Raw genomic sequence first — 21,317 nt, 5'->3', positions numbered from 1 at the left:
AGCATATTTATTTTTATTTATTTATTATATTATATTATAAGCATTAATAATGTACCCGCATACATCTATGTAGATATGGTAAGAAATTTTCATGACAGATTATATTTCTTTCTTCCTTGCATGTCTGTGAAAAAAAATATACAAATGAGGAAAAGAAATTGTGACTATACAGAGTAAGAAATCTCCATTGATAAATACATACCAAATTCAGTTAGATGTATACATATATATAAAGTCAAAAACGCAGAATATCATATAAGAACAAAATTTTTATATTTCAATAACATTTTCGTATAAATACATTTGAGTTAAATGTCAAAGTAGTGTTTTATATTGACTGCATGCATTAAAATAATTTGCAATATATTAATTGTAAAAATTTCTTCTTTTAGACAAATAAAAAATTAAAAATATACTATGTTAATTCGTTCATTTTTTTCTGTTAAGCCACTTGTTATGCCGTTAAAGATTTATATAATTTATTTTATAGGATCTAATGAATATGATTAAAATTTTAAAAATTATTTTAGTATATACAATTAATTTAAGAGACCACTTAAGAATTAAGATGTAATAATTTATTAGTAAATAACAAATTTTTAAATAAAACTTCAATCAACAATAAATTAATTTTGAGTAAAGTATCGTTTTTATCCCGAACGTTTGGGGTAAGTCTTATTTGTGTATCTAACGTTTAAATCGTCCTATTTGTATCCTTAACGTTTATAAAAGTGACTCAATGTTATCCTACTATCAATTATATTAACAAATCAGATTATATTTTTCAATTATTCTCGCTTGGATGTATTCATTCCAAATTAGGTCTCACTTGAATGTGTTCGATTTTAATATTATACCCACTATTTGTGTTTAGATTCAATTATATCCTTCTAAAAGTGAATTATGTAAATGTTGTAAGAATTAGTTTCAACATTTGATGAGCTATTTTTCGAAGTAAATCATCGATTCTATCCCAGACATTTGTATTCTAACTTCAAGAATATATTTTTAAAACTCAAACTAAAGTACTCATGATGTGTAATTGATGGCAGGATAACATTGAATTACTTTTACAAACGTTAGGGATACAAATAAAACGATTTAAACGTTAGAAATACAAATAGAATTTACCCAAAAGTTGGAGACAAAAACATACTTTACTCATTAATTTTTTAGCCTGTTAAATTAAAAGATACAAATAAAAAAATTAATAAAAAAAAACACAAATTATTATTTATTATAATAATATAAGGGAAGAAGCGCATGTGGGGTGGGGTGGACAGAAGAGAAGGGAGACTGGGAGAGTGGGACCCACACCAATCATGGGGCAAGATGCTAGCCTGGCGTGCCGTCAATCACCTCATTAACAGTATATATAGGATATATGTCATATCTTATTGTTCTTATCATTATCATACACAACTTCTTTTTTTTTTTTTTTTCTTTTTGAAATATGCTAACCTCTAATAATGACTAATTAATTTTGTAAGATATGTGTAATTACTACTTTTTCCTTTTACCTTTTGGTTTTTGAAAGTATTGTCCCTTCTTATTATTAAGAAATGAAATAAATACTTGTTAAATATTCTCTCAAATATGCTCTATCTTAATTAGTAATTTTTGTAAGAATTAAATTTTAAATTTAGAAGAAGTTATCAATTTACCTTTTTTGATATATTAAATTACTAATACTTTATCGATATACACGTCAATTCTTGTCAATCATAAAACATTAATAATTATATCCATAAATATTTAATTTGACTCAATCCAATCAAATAAGGTTGTCAATCCAATCCGCTACGGATAGAATTGAGTGCAAAACGAATTAATTTGCACGATGGGATAAAGTGTGGGTTGAGACCTAATATTATTCGACCAACTTGTACCTTATATATGTTATATTATATAAGAAAATGTGTTAGAGATGAGTGTCGAACTAAAATCCTAATCAATATACACATCAATCTTCATCAATAAGGATGGCAGCAACAACCCTATTCGAAGATATATAATCCAACCTAATCCGACTGGATAAAATTGTCATCTGACCCATTTGCGGGTAGTATTGAATGTGAAATTGGTTGATCGGCGAGAGTAAGATAGGGTGTGGACTAAATATATATATATATATATATAGAAATTCTTGGACCAGCAATTTTTAATATTTTTGGCTATTATTTAGCCAATACAAACACTTAATTGTCTTTAACAAATAAATTTTATTAATTCATATGTGCAAATTCTGAAAAATTTGGGTGCAAACTGTATTGATTCATGTGTGCATAACTCTGATAAATATAGGTACAAATTATATTTTTGTTGTGTGCAAAATATTTATAAATATATGTGCAGATTATTGCTAGCTAAATGTTGACAAAAAATGATAATATTTACTGAGAACTGGATATTTGACTGATTCGATTGATGTTAAGAACCACCTAATAGAAAATCAACTTAAGAATTGACCGAATCAGCCAATTTTTTTTAAGGATTTCTAGCTTAGTAGATACCCCTTTAAAATAGCATTGTTTTGCTTTTAAAAGAAAAAAAAGAAATTAAAATTCAGATCTCTCTCTCTCTCTCTCTCTCTCTCTCTCTCTCTCTCTCTCTCTCTCTCTCTCTCTCTCTCTCTCTCTCTCTCTCTCTCTCTCTCTCTCTCTCTCTCTCTCTCTCTCTCTCTCTCTCATTTATATATAAAAAACTTTAATCATTCAGCTAATATTTTCGATTAAAAATTTAACACTTTTGTTTATATAAAACCCAAAATCTGTTTATTGATATATCTATCTATTATATATTACTAATTTTACAATCAAGTGTATCACATGTCACTCTATCATTGCAATTGAAATAAAAACTTTTTCTTCCAAAATTAAAGAGCTCTCACCTCTTCTCTCTTCCTTTCTCTATCTCTTTTATTCCTTCATTCATTCTATCTCTCTTATATATCGTTATTAATGACTAATTACAAATTTGATAATCAAAATATATAACATGACATTCTCTAATTACATTTAAATTAAATTAAAATTAAAATTAAAATATTAAAATTGAAATATAGTTATATTATATGTTATATTTATATATTACTAACTAATTTAATGACTAAAATGTGTCACATGATACTCTCTTATTAAAATTTAGAGAAAATATTTTCCTCCAAAATTAGTAAACATCCATTTTATTTTATTTTATCTACCTCCCTCATTTTTTCTATTTCTCTCTATTCTTTCCACTCTATATATAATTTATAATTCATATTTTACATTAGTAATTTGATAAATCAAAATGTGTCATTAGATATTTTTTTATTATAATTAAAATAAAAATTTTTTCTTAATTTCCGAAATTAACAAACTCCTTTTCTCATTTTTCTTCTTTATTTTTCTCTCTCTTTTCTCTTATTCTCTATTTTTCTCTACCTTTCTAATCTAAAAAAAATAAAATTAACAACATAATATAATTTAAATAAAAAATATTATTATATGCATATTTTTTATTAATTTTAAATTTCTACTGATTATCTTTTTAATATATATTTTCACTTCTTTTCTTTTAAATATTTATTATATATAATTTAGAGAAAATACTAATATTGTGATTAAAAGTTAGAATCAGAATTTAATTGTTTAAAAAAATAAATTTAAATTAATTTTATAATTATCAATATAAATTTTTTTATGCTAATATCTAATTATATTTTTTATATAACAAAAAAATATTATTTTTAAATAGCAAGTATAAAAATTAATTATTTCTATTTTTACAACAAACTTAACACCTAATCAAATATAAAAGTATACACGTTAAATTCTTTCAAATTTTAGATAACGAATCTTAAAATTAATTATTAATAAAAAATTAAACTCTTTCGTATAAAAATAATAATTAAAAATTTTATTATTTAATTTTATTTTTATTTATAGAGACCCTGATTTTTTTAGTTGACAGAGACTTTTGTCTCTTACGACCATTTTATAAATGTAGTTTAATAATGCTATAAATTTTTTATGTCATAATCTAATATATAACTGATGTAATTTTAAAAGATTTTTATATTTCTGTAATAATATTACGTATAAAAATACTAGTAAATACTAATTACAACTTCAAAATCTCATTAAATCATTGAGCATTATATTTTTTATAAATTGTGGGTAGAATTATATACCTGCAGATTGATGATAAATAGGATTAGAATTGACATGTTATAAATTCACAGATAAAATAAAATAAAATATTTATAAAATTTAACTCATAGATAAAATTAAAATTGAGTCTAAACTCTAAACTATTCACTGTCCAATCATACTCATCATTCTATAATTTATCTTTTTATTTTATTTTTCACTTGACAATATAATTACTACCGAAATATAAAAATGAGGACCGTATATAATGCCTAGCTCCTTATGCTTCAAAGTTGAAACACTTGTCAATTGCCTTGGGTTTATAAAAGTATTTAGTATGTACAAAAGGTTAATTTAAATGAGTTATTATACATCGTGTATATATATTGTTTTATTTAGATATTTTATATTTTATACAAATATAGGTTAGTGATTATTTTTTAAAAAACTAACAATATAATTTTTTTTTAATGTAGTTATCACTACTAACAAGTATATATATAAGTTTGTTACATAATTAAATACATAAAGAGATAAAAAAGATCGACGAAGAAAATGAGAGCAAAAATTTAACGGCAAAACACGAGAAATGACGGTCATATCGTCAAAATAGATAAAGAGAAAAGTGAGGTTGGATGTGCATCTAGTATCAAAGAAAATTCTTTTTGGGAGAATTTTTTAAAGACTTTAAAGGTCTCTCTTAAAGATAAAGTTATTAGTGCAAAAAAAATCTAAGACCTTTGCATTTGTAGAATCTCTTTTTGGAGATGGTATAACGACGGTAGTAGGTAAGCAGGTGATTCCCAACCTCCGTGTGTTAGCTTCATAAAAGAGGCGAAACTCAGCTTGGCAGGACCTTATAAATATGCCTTAGCGATCAAAGTCTTGGACAAGAACTACAGTTACACAACTCTTTCACATAAGTTTCAGACGTCCCGACACATCAAAGGTGGCTTTGATCTTCTAGATACATGTAGAAATAAAGAAGTAGGCTGAGAACAAGTACTAAGGAAGGAGAAATATAAGATGGGCCAAAAGCAAATTTTAAGACCCAAGAAAGGGAACACTCAAGTAAAGGTTTAGATAGGAAAGCAAGGCTCACATGGCATGCTCCTCATGTTGATGGGTCCGCTTTTTCACGATCCAGGGTCGGATCTCGAACCATGTTCTAGTAGCGTGGGTTGCGTGTGAAGAATGGAGATGCGTCTGCGATGCTATCTTCTCACCAGACCCCAGCGCAACCCTGCTGCTCCTCCCTCCGAAAATGGCCAAGACTACCGTCCTTGCAAAGCTAGCTGACAGAGAAGAATGGAAGCACGGTGGGAGATGCTTCCGCGAAGGTTGCTTCAATGGTAGTACCACCGGGGATGGAAGTCTTGCCGTCAAATGATGCAACATGGGAATGCAAGGATGAGGGGGCCTCCCATGAGAGATCAACGGTAATAACGTGTGAGGGAAGCTGTCTCGTGATTCAAGCATCATCTTAAGGTTGGTGAACCAATTTTATATTCACTGTTGTTCTAGTATTCTATCTTTATATTATGGATAGTTTAAATATAATATTTTGGAACATTAGGAGTGCATCTAATAAGTTTGTTCAGGTAAATTACAAAGAGCTTGTTAGAAAATTTAACTATGTCTTTTTTTTATTGTGGTTGAAATTTATTGTCCTTTTCAACACTTAAAACTGTTATGAAAAAGGCTTGATTATCATTCTATTGGTACATTGGAGGCAACAAGGCATAAAGGGAGTATATGGTTCCTTTCTACAATGTCGGATGCTTGCTGCAAGTGGGTAGATGCTTTTGATCAGTGTATTACAGTGGAAGTTCAGTTAAATAATGTGATTTGAATGTGTAATGATATTTATAATAGTCCTCATTTTAATACCAGAGTTCTTCTGTGGGATTATCTTGTGATCCAGTCCTTGTCTTTTCGTGGGCCATGGATAATTCTTGGTTATTTTCATGAAGTTCTCTTCTCTCATGAATGTAAGGGTTGTCTTTTTTCGAGTTGACGCGCAGATCGGTTTGCTACCTCATTAGGGGAAAGCAACCTGTTTAATTTAAAAACTATCGGAAGACGATTTTTTGGTACAGAAGGGTGAAAAATTATGTTGAGATGATAAAAAAGCTTGACCGAATTTATATCAATAGTGGATAGTTATCTCTATTTCCAGAGGCATATATGAAAATACTAAGTAGACTTCAGTCTGATCATTGTCCTATCCTAGTTCGCTGAAAAGGTCGGCCCCAGCCAAAAAAAAAATAGACCTTTTCGGTTTATTGTAGCTTGGGCTACCCATCTGGAGTACAGAGATATTGTGAACCAATCGTGGCAGTCTGGCTATAAAGAGGTACATGGCAAGCTTTCAGAAGTGCAGAAGAACTCTCTAAAGTTTAATTCTAAAGTGTTCGGCAATATTTTCATTAGAAAAAGTGAGTTGGAGTTCCAAATTAATTTTCTACAGAAGCGGCTGGAAGTGATGGAAGATTCTTCTTTACCACAAAAAGAGCGATAGTTGATTGATGATTACAATAACACTCTTATGCAAGAGAAACTTCTATGGTTTCAGAAATTCAAAGAGCAGTAGTGGGTAAAATTCAGGGATAGAAATATCAATTTCTTTCATGTTTAGACTTTGGTACGAAGGAAGTATAACAAAATTCATGGTTTCTTTCTCTAGGATGGGGTATGGAAAATGGATCCGAATATCCTTTGTAGGAAAGCTGAGTCATTTTTTAAAAAGTTTATTCGGCTAATCGGAGAATGCGAATTTGGGATGTCTTAATGAAGTGACCCTTCCTTCCTGAATGAGGACGCTTGTTGTAACTTTACAGCGCCAGTTACATTGGAGGAAGTTAAGTCGGTTATTTTTAGTATGCATTTTTTAAGGCACCGGATCCTAATGAGTTTCAAGCTTTCTTCTTCAAGGAATATTGAGAGATTATTGGTTTTGATGTTTGGACTATGGTTAGTCAAGCATTCTCTGGTATGGAAATTGATTCGAGAATGATGGAAACTCTCCTTATTCTTATTCTGAAGGTAAAAGCCCCGATTTCCATGAAGGATTTCAGGCCTATCAGTCTTTGTAATGTGGTTTACAAAGTTATAACAAATGTCCTGGTTGATAGAATTTGACCTCATCTTACAAACATTGTTGGGCCCTTTCAAGGAGGTTTTATTCCAAGAAGGAAAACCCCTGACAACATTATTATTGTGTAAGAGATTTTTCACTTCATGAAGAAGATGAAGTCCAAGAAAAGTACCCTAGTCTTTAAGATTGATCTGGAAAAAGCCTATGACAGAATTGATTGGAGGTTTCTGAAACATACCCTTGTGAGTTTTGGCTTTCCTATCCTTACAATCAATCACTCCTAGCCAGAAATTCAGGCAAGAAAACCCGATGTTACCATATCTGTTTGTGTTGTGTATGAAGAGGTTGTCTTACTTTATTAATCATCAAGTTGATATGGGCTTGTGGAAGCCGGTTGTTGTTTCTAGAGGAGGTCCAAGAATTTTTCATTTAATGTTCGCCAATGATTTGCTTCTTTTTTGTAAAGCTGAAAAACGCCAAGTTCAAAATGTGATGGTTGCTTTGGATAAATTCTACAGAGCCTCTGGGATGAAGGTTAATATGGCGAAATCTAAAGCATTATACTCCAAAAATGTCTCAGTGACAAGGAAAGAGATTTTTATTGGGGTGTCATCTATCAGATTCGTCCAAAATTTGGGCAAGTATTTAGGAGTTATCCTTAGTCACTCTCGGGTGACGCGAACAACGTTCAATGATGTTCTGGACAAGATTCGGGAAAGGATGACCAGCTGAAAATGGAGATTACTTAACAAGGCAGGAAGACTATGTTTAATCAATTCAGTAATGGCCATGATTTCTTCTTACTGCATGCAAGTATCTTTTTTTCCTAAAGGGATATCCAATAAGATAGAATCTATGATGCAGAGCTTTCTTTGGAAAGGTCAAGCTGATGGTAGAGGCATGTATCTAGTTAGTTGGAAGGTATTGGTCACTCTTAAGAAGTTTGGAGGTTTGAGGATTCAAAATCCGTTTTGTGCTGATGTTGCTCTTCTTGGAAAAGTAGTTTGGCAATTTTTTTTATCATCCAAACAAGTTATGATTTAAGTGTTGGTAGAAAAATATTGTTCTTTTCTCGGAGACTATTTCAGTCGGTCTCGAGACACGGGACTCTTACATTTGGAAGAGCATATGCAAAACTTTGAATTTCTTGAAGGATTGCTTTGTTTGGTACATCGAAGATCTGAACCAAAAGTGTTGGTTTTCTAATTGGATAAAAGAGGGGTAGTTTTGTCATGAGATGGATTATACATTTATGATTTGGATCTTCGAATATTGGATCTTTGGTTATCTGGATAGTGGTACCTTTAAATATCTATTCTCCTCTAAACCAGTTTTTGCAAGGTAACATTCTTTCCTATAATCCGGATGTGCAAGGTTCAGGGGTAAGATGGTTTTGGTCTAGTGTAACGTCAAAGGTTTATGACTCTCGTAGTGGTTACTTGTGCCTCAGTAAACAAAAGTTTGGTTAGGAGGACCAGGAAAATTGACTTTGCCTTTGGCGTTAGCTTTCTGAAAAAACATAAATTATTGACCTGACTTTGTCTTAGGGAAGTTTTGTCCACTGCTACTTTTTTATCGAGCTTATAAGACCAATTATCAACAAAAATGTTTAGTAAGATACTGAACACATAAATTTTGACACATAACACAAAAATTTTGTTGTACAATACAAAAAATTAGTACACAATAGAAAGAATTTCCTGGTTGTATCAATAATTTTTGTGTTATGTACGAAATTTTTTTACTATATTCATATAAATTTATGTATTATGTGCAAAATTTTATGTGTTACGTGCAAATTATGTGTTTTGTATCAAAATTTTTGTATTAAAAAAAGATGAAAACAAAGAACTAAAGATAAATGCATGTATTTTTTATTTGTTGAACTTATACTAATTTAGTTAGACTTATTTATTGAAAATACTTATACATACAGTATTCTTGAAGGAGACCACTTCGATAAAAATACTAAAAATGTCTTTTTTCAAAGACGTTTACATGTGCTATGATATTATTGGACATTTTTATTAAATCGGTTAATAATTTATTTTTTAATAAATCAGAACAAAAACGGTTTATTATAGCAACAATAATAAATCCAATTATCCGCATTATAATTATTAGACCCGATTTGATCCGTGCGATTTACACAATTTAAACTGAATCATATTTAAATTTTTTGATAAAAAGATAAATATATCCCTAATTTTTATTTTTTTTAAAAAATGATCCAATAGGTTATGTAAATTGGTCGGTTCGACCGGATATGATAACAATTGGGTTTATTGTTATTGTTATAAAAAAATCAATTTTATTCTAATTTGTTAAGAAATTCAAAAATAACCGGTTCATCAATACGTCCAATAATAATATGACATATAAGTGTCTTTACAAAAAGACGTTTTACGCATCTTTATGGGAGCATCTTCCATCATCAAATCATGTATCATAAAATAAAGATAATTTTTTAAATAAAATAATATATTTATTTTTCATATATTTTACGCATTTAGCGAATTAAAATGCATTTGATTTTGAAATTTCTCACTGATTTCAATGATTTAAAAAAGATAAGGACGCAATACTTATACTACTTTTCCCAATATGAGCAAACAAGATCAAGAATACACCCTAACAGTGAGGGTAAACTAGGGCTTTTTTATATAAATAAATATCACAAATAGGTTATTTTCCAAAATACGCACGAAGAGAAATGGTTCAAAAAATGCGCAGGACTACTTTAGGGGGCGCATGCGAATTGGATTTACACTCCAATTCAGGTGTGGCGGCCATGAAATGGGACTGACAGGAGCAGGGAGCCATTTCTGGCTCGGCGCCCACAAAATGAGAGGGGAGACCATTTTGTGGCTGGCGCCAGTGAAATGGCCAACTCCGGTGAGACATCCATGAATTGGAGTCCAAGTCAATGGTACTACATGTGAAATGGTGCACTTCAGGTGTATCGCCTACAGAGTTCGTTCCTAATTTGTCTATATAAACGTTTGTGCACCATTCACGGTAGGAGCCATTCTCCTGCGCTCTCTTCCAACTCCGAAATATCTCTCAACCTCTTTACTTTTTTTCTCTCTAAAATATTGTGGGTTTTGGTTTTGTTTTGCTGTGTGTTTGGCTTCCGAAAACGTATATGTAATCTTATACCCTAATGAAAAATTTTTTCGTACGAAAAAAGGTATTACGGTTGTTTGTGACGATCCACTTTGGATAATGATTCCGCCACAGACATCGTTGCAAGAGCTGAAGAATTTTATTCTCATGAATATCGAAATGGTGAAAAAAAGAAAATGTGTCGCAATATGAAACTCGTCCAACCGATTAAGGTTCTCTTTCACATTAACCCCATCCCTACTCATGTTAATTTTTTTTCCAAACACAACACAAAATATTAAAACCACAGCACAAATTTTCTTTACCACCACCACTTTTTTTTTAAAACCCCCTTTCCCTTTCAACCGAATGCATACGGTCCCCTCCCTTTCACCCTTTTATATGTGTCCCAGGTCCCTTTCCAAGTGTCATTTGCCATCCAGCACAATCAATGCATGTCTCGTACAGGTACTGGTGATTTCTAAAAATTGGCAACCTTGACCACCCACTTCATGGCCTCCGAAAACGAAATGTTCATTTTGTGGCCGCCGCCAACAAATTGGATCCACTTCGTTGACGCTGCCCTTGAAGTCGCCCAATTCGTGTACGCCAGTAGTGATGTGCCTTCATTTCGTGGATGCCAACAGCAGATTGATGGGGCAGCTTTTCAACCTGCTCCTGTCAGTCCTATTTCGTGGTCACTATACTTAAATTGGAGTGTAAATTCAATTCGCATACACCCCTTCTAAAGTGGTCATGCGCATTTTTAGAACCAATTTTTTTCATGTGTATTTTAAAAAATAATTTATTTGTGATATTTATTTATATAAAAAAAAACGTAAACTAGCTTATAGCCTTATCATGCACATTCTCTACCATACATGTTTGTCACTAAGAGAGGCATATGGAAACGAAAACTTTAGAAATTATTTTAAGAGGATATTATAAGACGGCAATATTTTTAATAAAAAAAATAAGTATTAGTTAGTATTAATTGAAATATAAAAATATTATCCGCATATAAAAATATAATTATTAAATTAATTATTATGTATTTTTATGTAAATATATATTTATAGTTTAATATATTTTTAATATATATTTTATATTCTAATATATATTTTATATGAATAATTAATTTAGTGATTAATTTTTTTATATTTAATATAGTTAGAGGTATTTTTTTTCTATGAATAATAGGCTTCTCTTTTTAAATATAATTTTAAAAAATTATTGCTGAATGAATAATTAAATTTTTTGTAATGGATGGATCCAGAATAATTTTTTAAAGGAGATTAATATAAAAACATAACTTTAGAAGGAGAAAAAAAGATAAAATTTGTTGTGATAAGAATGAGCAACGTGGATGCCCATTCCCATGCAAGACTCATATTTTCAAAGAGAGAATGAATATTAAATATGTGTTGAAAATCAAGACCTCATGCATGTATAAATAGGGGGTATGGTACGAGGCTTTACACATAACAAGAAATAAAAATACTCTCTCTTTTCTTTCTTACACAGAAGCAAGTAATAAGAAATCTATTCCCTCTTTATGCTACAATCAAATACTATTCTCTTTATATTTCTACTACAATTCTTTCTCCTATTTTATTTTATAAGTATTTTAAACTCTATTTTCTATTACTCTTTACATATAATATTAATAGCAATATTAACCATCTTTATTATATTGAGATAGTATCAAATGCAAATCTCTCTCTCTTTATTTTTAATACTTTTCCTTATCTTTGTATATATATACACAATACAACATATAATATTATTATATATATATAACAATTATTGAGCTAATTATATTAATAATAGAGTCTTCTATTTATACATCTTTATTTTATATATCTTTTATTTATTTTACAACACGTTATCAGCACGAGACTCTGATCAAATCGTTAGGAAGACTCAGGTAACAAATTTTCATTATGTCGAAACTCTCTCATCTTGAATTCAATGCTCTCGATATATCTGGAAACAATTATTTATCATGGATACTAGATGCTGAAATCCATCTTGATTCAATGGATCTTGGAGATACCATTAAGGCTGAAAATAATGCATCCCAGAAGGATAAAGCTAAAGCCATGATTTTTCTCCGTCGTCATCTTGACGAAGGATTGAAAAATGAGTATCTTACATTAAAAGATCCTGCAGATCTTTGGAAAGACCTTGAAGAAAGGTATAATCATCAGAAAACGGTGATACTTCCTCAGGCCCGATATGAATGGACGCATTTGCGTTTACAAGATTTTAAATCTATAAATGAATATAATTCTGCAATGTTTCGAATCACCTCACGAATGAAATTGTGTGGGGAAAAAATAACTGATCATGATATGTTGGAGAAAACTTTCTCAACCTTCCATGCCTCGAATGTGCTCCTGCAGCAGCAGTATCGAGAGAAAGGGTTCAAAAAATATTCTGAGTTAATTTCTTGCCTTCTTGTTGCCGAACGCAACAATGAGTTGTTATTAAAAAATCATGAAGCGCGTCCAGCTGGCGCCGCCCCATTTCCTGAAGTAAATGCGGCAAATCATTACCCCAGAAGAGGTAAATGGCAAGCTTTTAATAACAAGAAAAATTATGGAAGGAAAAGGAATTATGTTCAAAAGAGAGGATCTCACCAGAAGTGGGACAAAGAAAAGAATATCGGGCAGAATAAATCAACCGAGGAGAAGTGTTTCCGCTGTGGTGGAAAGGGCCATTGGTCTCGTACCTGTCGTACCCCAAGGCACCTAGTCGATCTTTACCAGGCATCTTTGAAAAAGAACGACAAAGGAAAGGAAACAAATTTTGTTTCAAATGATGCTGAGAACTCCACCACTCATTATGATGTATCTGATTTCTTTGAGGATCCTGAAGGAAATATTGGTCATTTGTCAATGATGGAATAGTTTAATATGTGGGATTGTGAAGTATATATGTAAATAAATAATTGTTAAGTTTTATTTTCTATGTATTTAAGTTTCAAATGTGATGTACATAAATAATGAAATATTAATGAATTTTGAAATTATTAAATGTGTCAAATTTTAAAATAAAATTTTAGTATATGACATTATTTTATGTACAGTATTTCTTAGAAAATAATTCTGATCAAGTATTCAATTTAACTATGCATACTACTCATTTTATTATTATTTGTTTTTGAAGAATGGCAAGGATATGTAATGAAGATGTATGCCTTGCGGATAGTGCAAGTTCACACACTATTCTCAAAAGTGATATATATTTTACCCATCTTGTGCCAAAAGAAGAGTGTGTTAATACTATCATTGGCTCAGGCAATGTGATTGAAGGCTCTGGAAGAGCTGTAATTTTGTTTCCTGGAGGAACAAAATTTATAATAAATAATGCACTATTGTCTACCAAGTCTCGAAGAAACTTGTTGAGCTTTAAAGATATTCGCCGAAATGGATATCATATTGAGACTATGAATGAGGGAGATCATGAGTATTTATATATCACAACTCATGATTCAAATAAGAAAGTTATATTAGAGAAATTACCCTCTCTTTCATCTGGGTTGTATTATACCAAGATTAGTGCAATTGAATCACATGCCACTGTAAACCAGAAGTTTACTAGCCCAAATGAATTCATAACTTGGCACGACCGTTTGGGTCATCCGGGAACAACCATGATGAGAAGAATTATTGAAAACTCTCATGGACATTCACTAAAGGACCAGAAGATTCTTAAAACTAGTGAATTTTGTTGTGCTGCATGTTCTCAAGGGAAGTTAATTTTAAGGCCATCACCAGTAAAGATTGGATTTGAGTCCCCTGAATTCCTAGAAAGGATTCAAGGTGATATATGTGGACCTATTCATCCACCATGTGGATCTTTTAGATATTTTATGGTCCTGATAGACGCATCTTCAAGATGGTCACATGTGTGCTTATTATCTTCTCGCAACCTGGCGTTTGCGAGATTACTGGCTCAAATTATTCGATTAAAAGCACAATTTCCAGAAAATCCAATTAAAGCAATTCGTCTTGATAATGCTGGTGAATTTACTTCCCAAGCTTTTGATGCTTATTGTATGGCTAATGGAATAAGTGTTGAACATCCAGTAGCTTATGTTCACACACAAAATGGGTTAGCAGAATCACTTATTAAGCGTCTCCAATTAATTGCTAGACCCTTGCTTATGAGAACAAATCTCCCAACCTCGGTTTGGGGGCATGCAGTTTTACATGCTGCAGCACTTATTCGTTTGAGGCCAACGAGTTACCATCAATTCTCTCCTATGCAATTAGCTTTTGGCCAGCAGCCAAATGTTTCCCATTTAAGAATATTTGGGTGTGCGATATATGTTCCCATTGCGCCACCTAATCGCACCAAAATGGGACCCCAAAGAAAATTGGGGATATATGTTGGATATGATTCTCCCTCTATAGTGAGGTATCTTGAGATACAAACTGGTGATGTGTTTAAAGCCCGGTTTGCGGATTGTCATTTTGATGAATCAAAATTTCCAACATTAGGGGGAGAGAATAAGCTTCCTGAAAAGGAACTTAATTGGAATGCATCATCGTTGATGCATTTAGATCCTCGATCAGCGCAATGTGAACTAGAAGTTCAAAAGATTATACATTTGCAAAGAATAGCAAATGAATTGCCTGATGCATTTTCCGATACAAAGAGGATAACCAAATCTTATATACCAGCGGAAAATGTACCAATTCGAATTGATGTCCCAGTAGGACAAGTAGCTACTGAAGCGAATTCACGCCAGAAGCGTGGCAGGGCGGAAAATGCCCCAATTCGAATTGATGTCCCAGTTGGACAAACTGCCACTGAAGCAAATACACGCCAGAAGCGTAGCAGGCCTGTCGGTTCCAAAGATAGAAATCCTCGAAAGAGAAAAGAGGTAAATATTATTCCTGTTGAAAAAGACATAGTAGAGACACCTGCAGTTGTCCAAAATTCTGATATAACGCCAGAAGACGTTCAGGTACCTGAAAATTGTGAAAATGACGAGATCTCGATAAATTATGTCTTTACAGGAGAGAAATGGGACCGAAATAAGACAATTGTCAATGAAATATTTGCATATAATGTGGCAGTAGATATCATGCATGAAAGTAAGGATCTTGAGCCAAGATCAGTCGAAGAATGTCGACAAAGAAATGATTGGCCAAAATGGGAAGCAGCCATGAAGGCTGAATTAGACTCACTTGCAAAACGTGAAGTCTTCGGACCTGTAGTCCGTACACCTGAAGATGTAAAACCTGTTGGATATAAGTGGGTATTTGTGAGAAAACGAAATGAGAAAAATGAAGTTGTGCGCTATAAAGCCCGACTTGTGGCACAAGGTTTTTCACAAAGGCCCGGTATAGATTATGAAGAAACGTATTCCCCTGTAGTGGATGCGATAACTTTGCGTTATTTGGTCAACTTATCTGGATATCATAAACTGCATATGCATTTAATGGATGTAGTAACAGCCTATTTATACGGCTCATTAGATCGGGATATCTATATGAAAGTCCCTGAAGGATTAAAGATATCTAAACCATCCAATGAATATTCGCAAGGGTTATACTCAGTCAAATTGCAAAGATCTTTATATGGTCTAAAGCAATCTGGACGAATGTGGTATAATCGTCTTACTGAGTATCTGGCCAAAAACGGATTCAAGAATGATGATATCTGCCCATGTGTTTTCATAAAGAAAACTACATCTGGGTTCATTATAATTGCTGTGTACGTTGATGATTTAAATATCATTGGGACTCCTGAAGAGATTCCAACAATTATAAAAACTCTAAAAGAAGAGTTTGAGATGAAAGATCTTGGAAAGACTAAATTTTGTCTCGGCCTGCAGATCGAGCATATAAAAGACGGGATCTTTATTCATCAAACAACATACACAGAAAAGATCTTGAAGAGATTTTATATGGATAAGTCACATCCATTAAGTACCCCAATGATCGTAAGATCTTTGGATGTGAAAAAGGATCAATTCCGTCCTAAAGAAGAAAATGAAGATATCCTTGGTCCTGAAGTACCATATCTTAGTGCCATTGGAGCACTAATGTATCTTGCTAATAATACGCGACCTGACATATCATTCGCAGTGAATTTACTAGCAAGGTATAGTTCCTCTCCAACCAAAAGACATTGGAGTGGAATCAAACAAATTTTTCGATATCTTCATGGAACGGTTGATATGGGATTGTTTTACCCCTATGGATCCAAGTCACAACTAGTTGGCTATGCAGATGCTGGCTACTTGTCTGATCCACATAAAGGGAGATCTCAAACAGGATATCTGTTTACATATGGTGGTACAGCTATATCTTGGAGGTCCACGAAACAGACAATTGCTGCAACATCCTCTAATCATGCTGAAATACTGGCGATTCATGAAGCTAGTCGCGAGTGTTTTTGGCTAAGGAGTCTGATTCAATATATTATGTCATCATGTGGACTGATTGATCATAAGATAGCTCCAACTGTCCTGTTTGAAGATAATACAGCATGCATTGCTCAACTTAAGGGTGGATACATCAAAGGTGATAGAACAAAGCATATTTCTCCCAAATTCTTCTTCACTCATGACCTTCAAAATCAAGGGACAATTGATGTCCAACAGATCCGTTCAAGTGACAATCTGGCAGATTTATTTACAAAGTCACTCCCAAAATCCTCCTTTGAAAGATTGGTACATGAGATTGGGATGCGCCGATTTCGAGACGTTAAATGATGTCGGCAAGAGGGGGAGACTGTACTCTTTTTTCTTTGGTCAGGTTTTTTTCCCATTGGGTTTTTCTTGACAAGGTTTTTAATGAGGCAGTCCCCATCACAAAGGATATTGTACTCTTTTCCCTTCACTAAGGTTTTTTTCCCACAGGGTTTTCCTTTGGTAAGGTTTTAATGAGACAATAATCCTGAATGGGCATCCAAGGGGGAGTGTTGTGATAAGAATGAGCAACGTGGATGCCCATTCCCATGCAAGACTCATATTTTCAAAGAGAGAATGAATATTAAATATGTGTTGAAAATCAAGACCCCATGCATGTATAAATAGGGGGTATGGTACGAGGCTTTACACATAACAAGAAATAAAAATACTCTCTCTTTTCTTTCTTACACAGAAGCAAGTAATAAGAAATCTATTCCCTCTTTATGCTACAATCAAATACTATTCTCTTTATATTTCTACTACAATTCTTTCTCCTATTTTATTTTATAAGTATTTTAAACTCTATTTTCTATTACTCTTTACATATAATATTAATAGCAATATTAACCATCTTTATTATATTGAGATAGTATCAAATGCAAATCTCTCTCTCTTTATTTTTAATACTTTTCCTTATCTTTGTATATATATACACAATACAACATATAATATTATTATATATATATAACAATTATTGAGCTAATTATATTAATAATAGAGTCTTCTATTTATACATCTTTATTTTATATATCTTTTATTTATTTTACAACAAAATTAAAGAGTGCCAATATAAAAATTAAACAACTATACAGAAAAAGTTTTTAATTGGGGGAAGGGAGGGTGGGCATTGTCCCCTTAATTAATATGTATGAACTATGAAGCACCGCCTCTGGCTTTGAGAATAGTTGATTTAAATTAATATAAATTATAAAGTAAATGTAAAAAAAAAAAATAGCTAGTCATTTAATTTGTATTATTATTTTATATGAATTTTATTTTACTAATCAACTTCCCATTATTCTTTAGTTTTATCCGAAAAAAGTTTATTCAAAACAGAAAGTATATATACACGAAGAGAGAATTTCCAAGTGATGATATATCATTTCTACACACAGCTAGCTATTAATTTAATGACTTAATTTTTTTTACCCGCAATAATATAATTGATATATTATTAGTTGCATTAACATCTGCCCACGTGCTAGGATAGTGGTATGATTGTTTGAATAGCACAACATAATAATTAACCAGCTGCCAATGCACCAATAATTATAAGCAACGCGCCAAATTCAAGTCTTCATAATATGCGTGTTGAATACAAATAAAAGTGTACGTAGTTATATATATTTGGAACTAACTAACATGATGATTTGCCCTTGCTGGCAGAGTGATGTGACAAATTATTTATTCACATACAATCATCAAATAATTAATGTTTAGAATGTAGTTTAAACTTATCAAAAGATTCTTAAATATAGAGTGCATATATACAACAAGATGATTAGGTGAAAACGATGGTTCTATTTAAGAGAGAGTAAGGGTGTGTTTGCAAGGGGAAAATTAAAGAAAAGGCTAATAACTTTATTTGGAGGGGGGAAATCAAAGGGAAAGGGAAGGGATAGGGTTTAATATTCCTCTTGTATATATACAAGTTTAAAATAGGGATTTGCTTTTTGGTGAATTGGTTTTCATAAGTTTTTTTTTTTTGAAATTATTATAAAGGATTTTTTGTGATAACAATAAAATTTAATAAAAATAGCTATAAAGATATATTTATCTTTTTATAATATTTTTGAAAGTATTTTTTGTATTTATAGTGATATAATATATTTTAAGAATATATAAAAAATAAATGTTGGTGAAGATGAATATAATTCAAGTAGTAATTTTTATTTATGTACTTTTTATATTATATTAGTATGTATAAATTAGTTATCATATTGAAGTAAACACACACAAAAAAAAAGGGTTAGAGAATTCGTTATATATTTTTATCGTTTGCTATAATAACATATTAGATTTAATATTTTTTAACACAAGTAACTAGAGTAGGGTGTCAAAAGACTGTCCCGAATGGGGCTCCAATGGTAAACATTTTTTTCTATGGGGATGGGGATGGGGAGAAAAATTCTCCCGAGACAGGTGTGGAGACCCGAGCGGGGATCCCCGCCCCATATCCGATAATTTCTCGAATTGTTAAACTTACTTAAATACCCTTACTTTATTTCTAACATAGGGGGTATTTTAGTAATTTCACCCATTAAAAAATCCTAACCCTATCTTCCCTTCTCACCTTTGTTGCTGCGCCGTCTCTAACTCTCTATTCCCACCCAAGCCCCAACTCTCCAGACTCCAGTCACTCACTCTCTCTCCATTTTGTTCAAACTTCAAAACCTTCACAGTTCGCCACCGACTACTCTTGCGCCGTCACCCTGACAGCTTCACCGCGTCGTTCTCTCTCTTCAGACGCGGCGTCCTTCCCCTCTCCACTTTTGTGTCTGCGTATTTGCTTCCATTCTCGTTACTGTATGTTAACATATTTATGTCTCTGTTGTTTTAACAGAGAATATGGAGATGTTTGTTAGAAGTTGTATGCTGACAATGAAAGAATATTTTATGTTAAAGACTTTATTTTATTGCTTTCTTTATAATGAAAGTTATATTTTAAGATTTTATTTTATGGACTATGATATGAGATGTTGTATTTCTAGACTTATAATCTTAGATAAGATATGTTTGTGTGTTCGTAATAATATTTTTTAGTTTTTTTTTTGCTTTTTTTGATATTTTTTACTATAGTTTCCATATGAATGTTAAACATAGGAAGATAGGGAATGAGGCCCCGCAAGAAATGCGAAAAATACGGGAAACAGAGATGGGGACAATTATCCCCTCATAACGGAGATGGGGCGGAGGCGAGAATTAATTCTGGAGGTGAAAACGGAGAGCAGGGAGGCATCTCCCGCCCCGCCTTCGCCCTGCCCCATTGACATCCTAAACTAGAGTAGATAAAATAGTAAATATAATAATTAAGATAAAATTAATTTGGGAGAAACTTGTTAAAATGGGGAGTCTTTAAGGAATATGAAGAAGGATTACTAATTTTTTTTTTTTGAAAATCTTCGTGTTTCGAATAATAAAATTTTCAGAACTTTTTTTTTTCTTCAAAATTTTCTAAAAGCAAACTCGTGAACACATTCCAACATGAAAAATAAATTAGAAATGTATGTATATGATCTCTGCTTTTAAAGAATACAATAAGTATGTAATATGTTAACAATTAGGCCGAAAAGTTTAACTATTGGACAGTAAATTGTATTAATAAGAGAACTTTCTGCGAATGAGTTATATTTTAAATAACATAGTCTCTCTATATTCATCTAAAAGGTTGTAAGTTTGAGTCTCCCTATTTTTAGTAAAAAAAAAATAATAATAAGAGAGCTTTTTAAATTTGAACACGTTAAATAAATATATAAACATTGTATATAAGAGATTGGATACTTTATTCTTGTTGAGCAAATTTCTCTTACGAATATAAATATTTGTAAGTTTATTAAGTGGTGGTTTTAATTTGATATTTGTTCTCCTTAGCAAAGATTTCGATAGAAACAAAAAAATATTCAATTATTGAAAGTAAAAGAATAATTATTAGTACTAATAAAGGTCCCTCCTCCTTCATAAATTATGAAGTGATTCAAGTCCATCTTGATGAGCAGAAATAATGTAGTAGTCAAATTTCAATAACTCAATTATCCATCCGAATCGAATCGAATTGAACCGAACCGTTTAACAGGTAATTAAGTATAATTAAACCTAATCTGATGATACCTAATTATAATTGATTCAGGTATTAATTAATTTTAAAAAAGAAAAATTCAAACCGTAAACATCCTTAATATAAGTGTGAGTGTGATTTAAGTTAAAATTAAAACTTAAAAGAAAAAGTTAGATAAGCATATTGAAAAGAAAGAAGAAATACATTTGTACAATAATCATCAACAATAACAATGTAAAGCAAGTGAGTGAAGAATATATGAGGAGCTCCCATTATGGGAGAGAACAGGCCCCCGGGGGTGAGGGGGACAATTTAACAAGTCCAAACAACGCATAAGATCCTCAAATCATATAGGGTAGGGATGGAACCATCTAATATAGACTCATCATATCATGTCACTTTCTATGTTATAGACTCTTGACTCTAAGTAAATTTATAGAGTTTACCTAGATTTTATTTGTAGATTCCTGTTATGAATTTATTTGTTTTATAAAA

The sequence above is a fragment of the Arachis ipaensis genome, chromosome B1 (assembly GCF_059453495.1).
Source record: "Arachis ipaensis isolate K30076 ecotype BB chromosome B1, ASM5945349v1, whole genome shotgun sequence".
Classification (NCBI taxonomy): domain Eukaryota; kingdom Viridiplantae; phylum Streptophyta; class Magnoliopsida; order Fabales; family Fabaceae; genus Arachis; species Arachis ipaensis.
The sequence above is the reverse complement of the archived record's forward strand: the minus strand, read 5'-3'. Positions refer to the sequence as shown.